This window comes from Colias eurytheme, chromosome 5 (assembly GCF_061535395.1).
Source record: "Colias eurytheme isolate Ceu_HAF_F1 chromosome 5, ilColEury1 Martin Lab GWU primary, whole genome shotgun sequence".
Lineage (NCBI taxonomy): Eukaryota > Metazoa > Arthropoda > Insecta > Lepidoptera > Pieridae > Colias > Colias eurytheme.
This window is the reverse complement of record NC_142984.1, coordinates 7,896,839-7,910,280: the sequence shown is the minus strand read 5'-3', so window position 1 is coordinate 7,910,280 and position 13,442 is coordinate 7,896,839. Positions and strand designations below refer to the sequence as shown.

General features: G+C 32.1%; 1 protein-coding gene across 1 annotated transcript in view; it reads right to left on the bottom strand.

Annotated features, from left to right (window-relative positions):
- Cad99C (cadherin 99C) overlaps positions 1-13,442 on the bottom strand; it is a 147,175-nt gene that overhangs the window by 46,688 nt on the left and 87,045 nt on the right. Inside the window, exon 3 of the mRNA XM_090102033.1 lies at positions 1,990-2,048. The gene's annotated coding sequence lies outside the window, so the exon portion shown is untranslated. The remainder of the gene's footprint in view (positions 1-1,989; positions 2,049-13,442) is intronic.

The window sequence follows — 13,442 nt, the reverse complement described above, 5'->3', positions numbered from 1 at the left end:
GAAATAGGTCTGATATAGCGAAAATTGTTGATTAAATTGTTGTGATATAGCTGAAGGTAGCGGTTTGGACAAAAATGGAACAGCTCTTATTTATGTAAATAGATTTATGAACCACTCTCAAATTAGGTCAAAAAATAAATAAGTTGTAGATAGACTGGTAGTTGAAATTTAGTTTTCGTTGCCTTTTTGTACCTTATTTTATTTGGCCTTATGCTATGCCAATTATGAAAGCTACGTTATTAGCAAACTACATCATGTATATGCATTAGTATAAAAATCTTATCTCTTACTACAATCAAGTTGAACATTCATAAAATTGATGTTTCACAAAACTTTTCCAAAACAGAATTAATGTCTCATAATATTTTATGGCCACTTCTTGCCTTTTTGGGAACAGAATAAAGTCCAAATGCCGACATAACTCAAATAATTGTAAAAAATGTGTAAATAATAAATTAGTTTAAGAAATCCGATACATCTATGTTATATGACTTTTTACGAAGATGGCAATCAATTTACGACAATCTAAATTACCATTTGTATTAAAAAGCGTGTGTGCCGAACACACGTGTCAGAAGTGAAACTTCTTTGGCAAGATTCAAATATACCAAAATCATCGCCTTGAAATTTTACTCTCAATGTGCCTAAAGAATTTCACTTCAAAAACTGTTTCCAAAGACTAAAAGCAGATGAGGTTTCATATTTAAGCTTCCATTTTTTAATATCCTCTAAGACGCGGGTTCATATTTCACGTATTTTTTTTGTGTTTTATAAAAATTTATCTCTATCTAATCTCTAGTTAGGTATAGCCTATTACTTAGATATCTACATAGCACAAAATTACGAAATAACAAGGAAAGTAATAACATATCTATTGTGTTACAAAATTGTAATGCAATATTCTTTGCAATATGAATCAACCACACAGGCAACCCGAAACTAACATCCAAGGGAAAGCCCTTGTTCTAACCACAAGTTTACGGTTTTGGTTCCTGTAAGGTCTAAGGTAGCTTCCTTTAAAATAAAGATAAAATATCATTTTCATTGCCATTGAAATTATAGTATGTTTAAAAATATAACTGCTAGATAAGCTTCGCCATGAGCTTAATTCATTAAATCTTAATTTGGCACAGCAAGATTATATTTTCCCTTCAATTTGGTTAAGAGTCGAGCATTCGGTTTATTTATTTCGTAAATATATTTAAATTTTAAATATTTTGCTCCATATTATATTCCTTATAGAGATGACAGCTTCTTAATAAACATTTAACAGATATAAAGGATTTACAGCGTAAGTATATTTGAAATACAATAGACTTATTAAATTCTAAGTTAGTTTCGAATATTACAAACCAATAATAATATAAACTGAGAATATAACAAGAATATTCCACCGTTCCATGTTACCATATAAAGCATGTGCAATTTCCATACTTTAAAATTTAATATAATAACAAGTTTTATAACAATTACTATATAAGGAGTAAATAAACTTTCTCTGTCAGAGAGTGGATAACTATTACATATTATGAAATAGCAAATCATTTGCATAATCAGATATAGATGGGAACGATTGGATATATTTACTGTTAGACGTCCAATTTGCAATCAAAGATAGCATCAATGTATTTAAATAGAATTACATGCTACTTAGAATATTTTTTGTCTGCTTAATTTACCTTTCAAAATATACAAATGATTAGACTTCGAGACGGACTTACATTGATGTTCATGGTTTCGATTTCTAAATAAAACCTATTATATATATAAGAATGGTCACTGCTTTAAATTTATTTTACAGAAACGTAAAAAAAGTAAGTTGGTAGTAATTTTGATTTCATTTATATAGTAAAACCGAAACAATAAAAAAATCTTAAACATTTATATTTCTTTCATATTGAGATAGGAGAGGAAGAGTTAACACCTATTGCAAGAAACCTATTTACTTCTTTATAATATTATTATTTATTATATTGAAGTTGTACTTACGCAACAATAATTAAATCGATGTAATCGCATTCCTCAAATTATCGCTTCCAATGATCCATCTAAAACAAATAAAAACAAATTTAGTTATTATACGAGTATTATTTTATACCTTTAATCAATAGGTATGCAATAAACATCATTGGGAAGTAATAAAATACAAAAGGTATTTTTTATAATAACTTATTATATAGTTACTAAAATGATGCAAAAATTAGAATAAAGGTTTTCTGTTGGAATCAAAAAGTGGGGTAAGATAACAAAAAACTCTTCCAAATATAAACATTTTCATCTCCGACAATTCCTTCCGTCTTTGAACAGGATTAAAATATAATATGAGCATGTTTTTGGACCTTTTACAAAACAATGGTTCCCCTTATATACCCACATATTATAAAGCGCTGCATAAATCCTACTGAAATGATTATCTTATTCAACATAAAACATACATTCGTCTCAATTTACCCTTTAACGAGACGTAGCGTAGTTGTAACATACGTAATGCGCATATAAATTATTGTATATATAGCCAGGGGTCGCCAAACCATGGAGGTCCTTCAAGAAACAATTTTAGCTCTACTTGCCCTAAAAATGCGAATGCAAGTAAGTTTTAAGGAAACAAAGGTACAAAGACTCGGTCATTTTTACATATTAATATTTCATTGTCTTTTAAAGTAATTTAACATTTTTATGATTTGAAATAGTTTTTTTTCCAATATGTAATAATCTGAAAGATTCTACCATTATCATTATAAGTCATTAAGAAGCAGTTAGCATTGATATGAGGATCACATTATATAATCCGAGTACCTAATGATTTCAGCTTCTAAATAACAATTTTACAATTTATAACGAAGCTAACAGACCCTAGTTTTCTAAGATATTATCTATATTCTATGCGTAAAAGTTTGCAAACCTCTGTCCCAGTCTAACAAATCAATCTTGCCATAATGATATTTAAACGATAGACGTTTAAATATCAATACAAAAGGTGAAGTCGACTTTCTCACAGAAATAGCTACATTAGGTAGATAAAGGAAGGGCAAAGGCAATCTGTGCGGTCCCTTGAATGGCACTTACAAGTTCATATTGTTTACTAAATGAGAAAATAATTATCATACTAATAAATTATAATAAGGAAGTGACCTGTCCTTTTGCGTTACAGGGTGCGGCAATTGTTATCATTATTGATAATAAAAAATTAATTAAAAGCAAAAGTCTATGAATGAGCTAAGATAATGAGGTGTAGATGATAGAGGTGGACATGTTTTATTTTAATTTTAATAGGCGAGTACCTAATACTACAGTCAAAGCATAATTCGAAAATTAAAAAGAACATTAATTACTATTTCTTTTTTTTTGTCAATCCACTTCAAAATATGTAATTGAAATAATGCATTACAGCACCTACTCTCGCATGCTTTACGCTCTATTTAACCACTGATTTGTATAAAAAGTAAAATAAAACTGTATTAACGACATTTCACTTGTCATTACATAACACCATGTACACTTGCTCAAGAAAGTAACCAAAAAGTTACTGCTATTTAAAAAACACTGAGCAGTCGTGGCTCAGTGGTGAGGACCTCGGACTTCAAATCGATAAGTCGGGGATTCGAGAACAGGCGAGCGTGCAGAAATTAAATTGATTTTCAATTTATCTGCGCATGATCATAACATCACCACTGCTCGAACTGTGAAGGAAAACATCGTGAGAAAGCTGACATGACGAAGAATCAAAAAATCGACGACCTATGACATCCGCCAATCCACACTTGGCCAGCGTGGTGGATAATGGCCTGCACCTACTTATCCTCATATGAGGCCCATGTCCCAGCAGTAGGAACGTATATGGGCTGATGATGATTTTTAAAAACACCTTTAATACATTGAAGATGCATTATTCCTGAGTAAAGCGGTGTTTCATCAAGCTCTGAGGTCAACTCCCAACATTGTCTAACCACAATGGCGATTGTGTGAAAGAATTTAAAACAATAGCCAACAGTAATTAGCCACCAATTAAATATTTATTTGAAGCATACAATGAAATGTTTATGTTTGAATCTAAACAAATAAACGTGCGGATTTTTCATTGAATATCTGAAATAAGTATGTATTGGAGGTTAAATTATTCCCTTATGTTACATGCAAATTTGTTAAAAACAATATGTTAACAAATTTGCAAATTTGTAATATACAGAAACTGCACGAACGACTGTAATACTGATGATAAAAGTTCTCTCCATTCAGGTTTTTTTTTTACAAATGGATACACCTGTTTTCCAATGTATTATCTACATAGGCATAACTAAATGTACCTATTTGTTGAAACACAAGTCCTTATAGACAGATACACTTATCGAAAAAAGGACTAATGAACTATAAAGAGTTATTTATTAATAGACAATCCAAATGATGTCAACTGACCAGTCTACGTGGGATGTGAACCGGTTATATGACTCAGTGATTGGAACATAATTTCGGTAATCGCTAGAAATGTAGATTGCACTCACGGATATGTTTATTACGTGTCGTGTATTTATGTCCTTGATAATATAGAGATTTCTTTGATTCGTGTTTTTATTCATTAGAATATTCAATTGGAAGTAAGATAGCATAAATTTTAATAGGTATTGCTGCTTTAGTAACTGCTATTACTGGCTACAATAATAAAGGAATATTTGACCAAATTGAATTAAGTAATTTTTATTTTTTCAAGATTTTGTCATAGTACCTATTCTGAATGAAAGAACGAAACAAAACTTCTTAATATAATAACATAAATAAATCTAAAACCTATCCACCAACACAACCTCATATTCTCATCTATAATACCTCACAAACAGCAATTCCCTCCAGTAGCAATAAAATTATGAATTACATTAAATACATTAATCATTCCAGAATTACTACAATTGACGTAAAATTGCTGCACCAATAAATCGTATTCTATGTAAGTAATCTGACATCAGGAGGACACTAACGAACCCCTTCCAACTTTCATTACATACGTGGGTGGAAAAGCATAACAACCGAATCATAACAGGTTCCTATATGTATATGTCATAGTCATATGGTTGAATCTGCTATTTGATTGAATGACTAGCGCGTTCATTGAATGACGACATTGAAAATGAAGAAAACTTCTCAAGTTATTCTTGATTGAACGTTTAGCATAGTCGTTGGTTTGGATAACGGGGTGGGTTAGGTTAGGTTCGTTTATTTTTAACACAAGGATATTCGTCGGCTCGCAACCATCTTCTTGCAGACGTTTGGAAAAAGTAAATTCTCAGCTTATTACAATATGCCGAGCGTTATATCCGCTCTGTTCAAAGGGCTACGTTATAATCCGCTAACTAGTTCGACATTGAGTTGAGTGACGTTTGTTAAATCACCGTTCGGGCTAGTCATTTAATTGAATTTTGTTATTCAATGAACGCGCTAGTCATTCAACTTCATAGCAGATTCAACCAAATGACGGCGACGTATACCTAACACAATACAATACACAAAATCACAAGGTGAATTTCCAGTTTTAACTATTAACAACCAACTAATTATGCAACCATTATCAAAGGACATTAAAGATTAGTATTTATATTTATTTGTATAGCAAAAGCTTATCTTAATGGACAGTTTTCATAACAAGATATCGAATTAATTTCATCACAAGGCATAGAAATCGAGTTTCTATAGTCATAATATAATATAGAATTTAAATTGCTTGCGCTTGCAATTTTGTACATAATTAAATGTCCTGTTAAATAAACTGCCTGTTAATTCATCTCTGGTATTTAGTGGACATAACTGTCAATAATTATTTATTTAAATATTTGAATTTAGTTAGATGTTATCCTTGTTTAATTATGTTACTTGTTTCGTACTGTAGCTATTTAGCTATGAATTATTTCAGCCGCAGTTAGACTTGAAAGTTATTATGTATACCTATATTTTATGTATTATGTTATTATATATTATGCATTCCTACCTTACTATTGCACGCCTCATAAGCGAAGCGTTGAGGTGGGTACTACTGTCACTTCGCGCAAAACATCTGATTTTTCAAATTTAAAATGTCTTTATGTATCATACATTGCACTTGTAAGATAATACATACACACACATATTAAGAAAAAACACTATTTTTAACATTCATGATATTTTTGATGTCATTTTTGTTATTTAAACTAGTTAAAAAACAGTTTAAAAAAGTTCTGTCTTGGACGTCCGTGTGTCTGTATGTGCGGAGGATTTTCTTGTTAACACGATAGTGACCGAAATACTTTACTAATCGAGTCTTTTGCACGCCTCATAAGCGAAGCGATGAGGTGGGTACTACTGTCACTTCGCGCAAAACATCTGATTTTTCAAACTTAAAATGTCTTTATGTATCATACATTGCACTTGTAAGCAGAGGCGGCTCGCCCTAAGGAGCGCTGGTGCAGTGAACTCCCATAAATAATTATAATAAAATCATACTCCTTAATTTAATTATTAACATTAATTATTACTATTTAAAATCAATCGTAATCTTTAAAACTACTGTTAATACCAATTAATATATATCCATCATTCCATCATCCCTGATCCCATACACCTGTATAATACCTACTGTATTATGTAACGCGCGAAGCGGAGCGCTCACGATTGCGCTCCAATGAAAAAAGATTTAGTACATTTCCTAATACGAAATCCAATAGGAGTGAAAGAGAGGGTTTTGCCAGAGCCCTGCGCGTGAAACAAAAGATTTTCTATGGAAAAGTAGCAAAATTCGGAGCGCCGCACCCGCAAACGTTGCCGGTTCGTTTTTACTGCCCGGCAGGACAGCGATTGCGATTTGCGCGCGACGTTGCCATTTGCCACTTCTCTATTATAAACAAACACTCGAGTCAACTTCAATGCACGCGCGCGAATGCAAATTCGGGAATTTTCTAATTAAAATCATAAGATACGTGTTGAAATAGTCTGTTGTTATCAGTATTACTTGTGAGTGTGAAAATGAACAATTATAATGTGGCGTTCATTAAAAAGTGTGTTAAAACGTTACAAATTCGGCTTGAATTGAAAGCTAAGGGACTGCCACGGCCTGAACTTGACCTTACGCAAAAATGTACGACAAAAACGAAAACATATACGCGTGTAATATTATGTGAAAACACCGTGGTTGTGTGGTTGTGATGAAAGCAACAACAGACATTTACGAATGTCTTGTCGCTTTAAGTTATAGATATTTTTGCACACCAAAAAGAAAGACGTATGTATTTCCTTTATAAGTAATTTTTTTGATAAATGTACTGCTTTACACCATGTATTTTCAGTGTTTTATTTCAAGTGAACACCCATAAAATTTTGTCACGAGCCGCCTCTGCTTGTAAGATAATACATACACACACATATTAAGAAAAAACACTATTTTTAACGTTCATGATATTTTTGATGTCATTTTTGTTATTTAAACTAGTTAAAAAACAGTTTAAAAAAGTTCTGTCTTGGACGTCCGTGTGTCTGTATGTGCGGATCCTTTTTCTTGTTAACACGATAGCGACCGAAATACTTTACTAATCGAGTCTTTTTTTTTCTCTTACGCTTGAGTATGCTCAGGAATAGAACCCTTTCATTTTTCAGGGTCTGAGTCGATGTGGTTTAATTGTTATTAAATAAACAAAAATAATAATTAATAAATATTTATTAAAAAAAAATTATGAGGCGTGCACTTTTGGATTTTCCAAATTATTTTTTTCTCTTACGCTTGAGTATGCTCAGGAATAGAACCCTTTCATTTTTCAGGGTCTGATTCGATGTGGTTTAATTGTTATTAAATAAACAAAAATAATAATTAATAAATAATTATTAAAAAAAATTATGAGGCGTGCACTTTTGGATTTTCCAAATTTTTTACCTAGTATTACTGGGAAGTAGAAAATATCTTTATCATCAATGTATGTATTTCTGCTGCAAGCGAGAAATGGATGCCAAGGGCTGTCAATTCTTTAAAGATGAACTAGTTTAAACAACATGTACTTTGCAGATTAATCAGCAAAAATAGAATAAAAATTTATAAGTGTTACCGTTTCACATTTTACGCTTGCCTCTTTCTTTTGCATATAAATTACTTGCACGTATATTTATCCGCGTTGATTTATATACTTTTTAAAGTCTTTACTATAATGTAGATGCCGACAGCATTTTATCTATAGGCCACTTGTTTTATTCATGTTTTAGTCTATAAAAATGCTGCTAGTCGATGACCTTGTGTCTTGTCTTTCTTTTAAATCTTCAATTTTATATTCACGGCACTTCTGTGTGAAATGTGTGGAATATGGTCGTAAATTATTGTCATACATGTGTGAGTTTGCGATATATTATAAAAGAAACAGACTAAATATGGACCGTACAAGCACTGTGTATATAAATTAAAGATAAATATACAAAAAAGTTTTGAGAGGAACTCTTTTAGTATTAGTATTTATAGGACGTAGTAGATACGGTTTATTTTTGGATTTCAAGAATTAACATAGATTGGCAGAATCGTAAGTATACACTCAACAAAAATGCAAGATAATGATAAAACAATTTATTAATATGTACTCTCAACAACTTAAAACACATTGATCGTAAAAACCTACTATGAACTACCTCTAACACCGCGAAACGCGCCATCTAGTTAGAATTTTTACTACCACCAAAGCTTTTATTCATCAAATCCTTTAACCAGTTTCACCAACGATGCTATCGCAAAGTATTGAAGGCATCATCTTCCTCTACCCATTAAGGCTTTTACATGCGCTAATAACCTTGAGGATACTTGACGGATCTCAAACCTCTCCCGCTGCACCTTCTTTTTTCCTCGCATTTTGTATTTAAAAAGATACTAATCAGTGAAACAAAAAATCCTCGTCAGGGACTGTTGTGTAACTGATAATTTACTAAACATAAAATTTTCAGAGCTCTAAGTCAGCAGGTTACGAAGTTTATAGAGTATTTGCGGAAAAATCGATGACCACGGCACATTTTTTTCTAGAAATCTATTAACTTTGGAAAAAATTCCTCGCGAGCAATTAAAGATCAAAGACCATCCTATTTTTTTTTTTCGGTATTGTTCTTTATGTTGTACCAGACTTTATAGAGGTTGAATATAGTCGAAATTGCCGGGTAACGCCTTAATAAAGTTCTACATCGTGTTGTAGACTACTACCTAGTGTTAATTCTATCTTTATGATACCCTGCAGTTATTTTAAACGTTCGCAATTACCTGATAACGTTGGCATGTGGTTCGAACTATCATATGTAATAAATAATGCAACTCAACATTGTACTGTTAGATTTAATATCGCTTCAACTTGATTTACTGAGCTTCGACGGGTTCTGGTTTAATAAATAATTAATTACACGACTTGGGATTTGCTGGTTTTTAACTTTATTCAATTACTAGTGAAAGTAATGGAGTGTGTAGTCTATATATATTTATTTTTTATACTTATGCACTTTAAACTATTTCAGCAGTTAGCTAGTAGATTAGCCGTTGTAGCAAAAAATAGTCAGGATAACTACAGCCGCTTTATAAGCACATCCTATTAAAATAAATTCAGCGTATATGGTATCGACGTTTCATTTCATTATCAAGCTTATGACTTTACAACAACGCAAAATGCTAAATATAAATAAAGTAACTTTACCTTCAATAATGTTCCAAGATGGTTCCAAGTTATTAACCACACTCTTACAAACCAATACAAAATGGATACAGTATTTAATAAACTATGTGAGACCACATCTAAATAAACAAGACATCAATTAGACCGCAATTATACAATCACTTAAACACTCAATAAACAGCAAAACGAATCTACAATGAGCACTTTTGCCACAAAAAACTTTACGCAACACAACACGCAATCACACATGTTAAAGAATATTAACATAAAGCCAACAAAAACTGCATTAAGACAGGATTTATAATAATTTAACGTTCGATTCCAGTTACGCAAGCGAATGTAATCGAGTAATATAAAAAGTATCGAAACCTGATCAACAAAAGTCCGCTCACTTTTTGCCGAGTTTAACACGTGACGTTCCTTAGCAAGAATGACAACTGCTACTTTTGAGGTAATTAAATCATATCGTTAAACCTGTTAGATTGGTCTAGTTTTTAATAAAAACGACAATTTTTGTACTTTATGAAATGTTATAGTTTCCTCTATGATTCGTACGACTTTTTTTAATGGCACAGAATAATTATAACATAATATTCAAGTTTCCAATAGGTCATAGAACACTAAATATACAAAATATTATACTCCGAGCAAACGAATAACAAAACAAACACATACAAAATAAACTCCAACAAGACATAGCATTTACGAGAAGTGGACATACTGAACATAATATGAATCTCTAATGTTGTCTGATTTAACATTACTGTCTGCACAGGAATGACATTTCAAAGCCGTACAGTATCTTGGCACTCGGACCATCCGTGTAAGGACAATGCATTACCTCAATAAATGTCTCCGTGAAGACGAAATTCCCATATTTAAATGCAAGCAGATTGTATACACCGAATGCTGGGTCGATTGAATGCTGATTTCATATTTATTGTTAGTGAGACAGAGAATGATGTAAGCATGCACTTGATATAACCTTTAGAAGAGGACAACCAGTTTCCGAAATTGAAAATAGAAAAAAATATAATAATTTATCACGATCTTGACACTGGTTGGACAGTATTAGAATCGCGTTGGAATTATCATCGATGAATTCAAGTAGCGTATCATTTTCATTGTTAGTCAAGTTTATCAATACAGCAATTCCATCTCCTCCTAATCGCTTTCATTCAACAAAACTACCTACCAATCAGTCAATAGCTTTTGATATAAACGTAATTTGTGCATAGGCCACTAAATTCATATATGATTTAAGGAAATAAGAAATCAAGTAGCAATGATAGCTCCAATAAAATTAAAACGAGCTATACCCGTTACTTCAATCACACCATTTAGCGCAAGTATAGTAACATTTGTTTCAAATTATTGCCAATAAAGGGCTAAGAAAGCTTGTACAATTCACTGTAAAGTTCAAACCAGTCAAGGTCCCTAAGAATCCGTTATCAGCACAACAACGTCACGAATGGGTGGAGCCAAAGCAGTTTGAGTCATGTCTGGACTTTTACTGTTACAGGAGACTAGGAAATCTTATATCTCGATGAATATTTGTTAAACAGTTTCCCCCAGTTGAAGACGAGTCACGATTATATAGGAAATCCTTTATTCTTAAGCAAACACCTTTCTCTAACCTTTGCGGTTTGTTCTATTTAGAAAATTTCCTATTATTTCGCAAGAGAAATTTCAGGTAAAATAACTCGAATTTTAGATTTAGCACCAATACCTAAGTAGCGTATTTTATTTACCTTACTTGTTTTAAAATTTTGTAACCACGGTCTTATAAAACTTCTTCGCAGAAGGTTCATCATTATAAATACCTAGCTGGAATATTGAACTGAAAAATTATGATTTACAGTTATATTTTGATGTCTATCTAAATGGACATTACAAGATTCCTTCAATAGTTTTCTCACGAAATTTCCATTATTAATGTTTTGTCGTATGATAAAACAGCCATTACGTCTATTACAAATCCGTGTCTAATAAATAATTCAAGCATAAATATTTAATAAATCATGATATCAATGAATTGTATTCGAGTGACAGTTCAAGGTGTTACTCGAAGGAATTACTGAGGCTTTTTAGAGCTCATTATAAGTACCGCTAATGATACCTCTTCAATGTCCCATTAAAAGAGAATTTGCAATAAGGAAATCCATTCACCTGAGGATTTATGACAGAAGTTGTTTACAAACGATCTGATGTATCGTCAATTAGATATCTTCAAGATCTCTTCGGAAATTAAGGGTATTTAATATTTTACAGCCTGTAAGTATAATGCTTTGCTCTGCCTCCTTAAGGAGGAAATTGTACATTTCAACAATATCTACTTAGAACAAATTTATTACGAACAATAAAACAATTCTTATAAACAGCCTAAATAAAATAAATTCTTATAATAATAATTAATTTTATTGTTTATCCAGTTGATAGGAAGCATTTATTAGTGATCAAGGGACACACTCCCGCTACATATATTGAATTTCCTGTTATGCGTTATTAGAGTGTTATATTTTAGTAGATAGAATATTTGCTTGTTCTGAAAATTGTCTGAAATCATACGAGTTTTAACATTATTACATGTTCAAACTTCTGAAACGCTTTGAAAGAGTACCAAAAATAATTAAGCCATTAAAACAATTAGAAATAACAAAACAAAATAAACATCATAATAATTGCAGTCAATGGAAGCTCTATTCAACAATTTCGATTAGTAGCCAAATATAGCGTAGATCGATAGCCATTTTGGGACTTAATGCAACGATAATGGGCGAGATTACAATCATTTTCAAACGAAATCGTAAGTGGTGATCACGACCATGTTGAGATGATTGAACTATAGTATTGGTTTTTTAATGCTTTCACTTATCAGTCGTATTGTGTATATTGTGCTATATTTATATTGTTGCATTCAACAAACTAGTCAAATATCAAAGTTTATTACAACTAATCTACGCATTAAGATCTTTCAAAAGTCAGAATAAAAACAACCTATGAAACCTTGTAAGAGAATAAGATATCAAATGTTAATAAAAAAACAACATATATTACCAAGTGTAGGAAATAAAGGACAGAGAAAGGTTTATGTATACGTATTATGTACGTCGGTATATAATGAGTTGCATATAACGTTGCTTGGAGGTAAATCGCCTTACCCTAGATTCGATTGATTGCAGCCCGAGGCGCGGGGAAGCGCGGCAAAAATGGCCGTGATAAAGCCTGCTTCACACTTTTACATCCTTTTCCAATAGATATAAATATTTCAATTTATAGACCTTAAATTTATATGAATAAGAAAAATTTTACCATTTGAATATTCAGTTTAATTCTAATATTACTTTAAAAAGATACGTCAGTAAGCTCAAATTTTATTCATTTTACATATCTAATATCGAAAGTTATAACCCAAATTATAAAAGCAACAACCGCGCCGCATATTACATCTCCATAATACGAAGCAAAAAAAAAGAAAACAACATTCTACAGAGAGTGTGTGAAGGCTCTATGGCGTCCATCCGCTGCCGTACATAAAGGAGTTTCGATTGCGTTAGTACACCCCGGGATACGGAAGGGGAGATACGTCAGTTAGGAGCGGATCCGTCCCGCCCGGCCCATACGAATTACTTCGAGACCAGTGAATTTAACTAGTGCTAACATGCCTGCCAAACTCGGAGCGAAATATAAACGCAACCGACGCAGGGCTTTGAGGGAGTTGGCGGGAATTCAGAAAAGGGCACGTTCGAGTAGGTCAGAGGCGGAACGAAAACGAGATTACAGAGCTCGTTTGATCGCCGC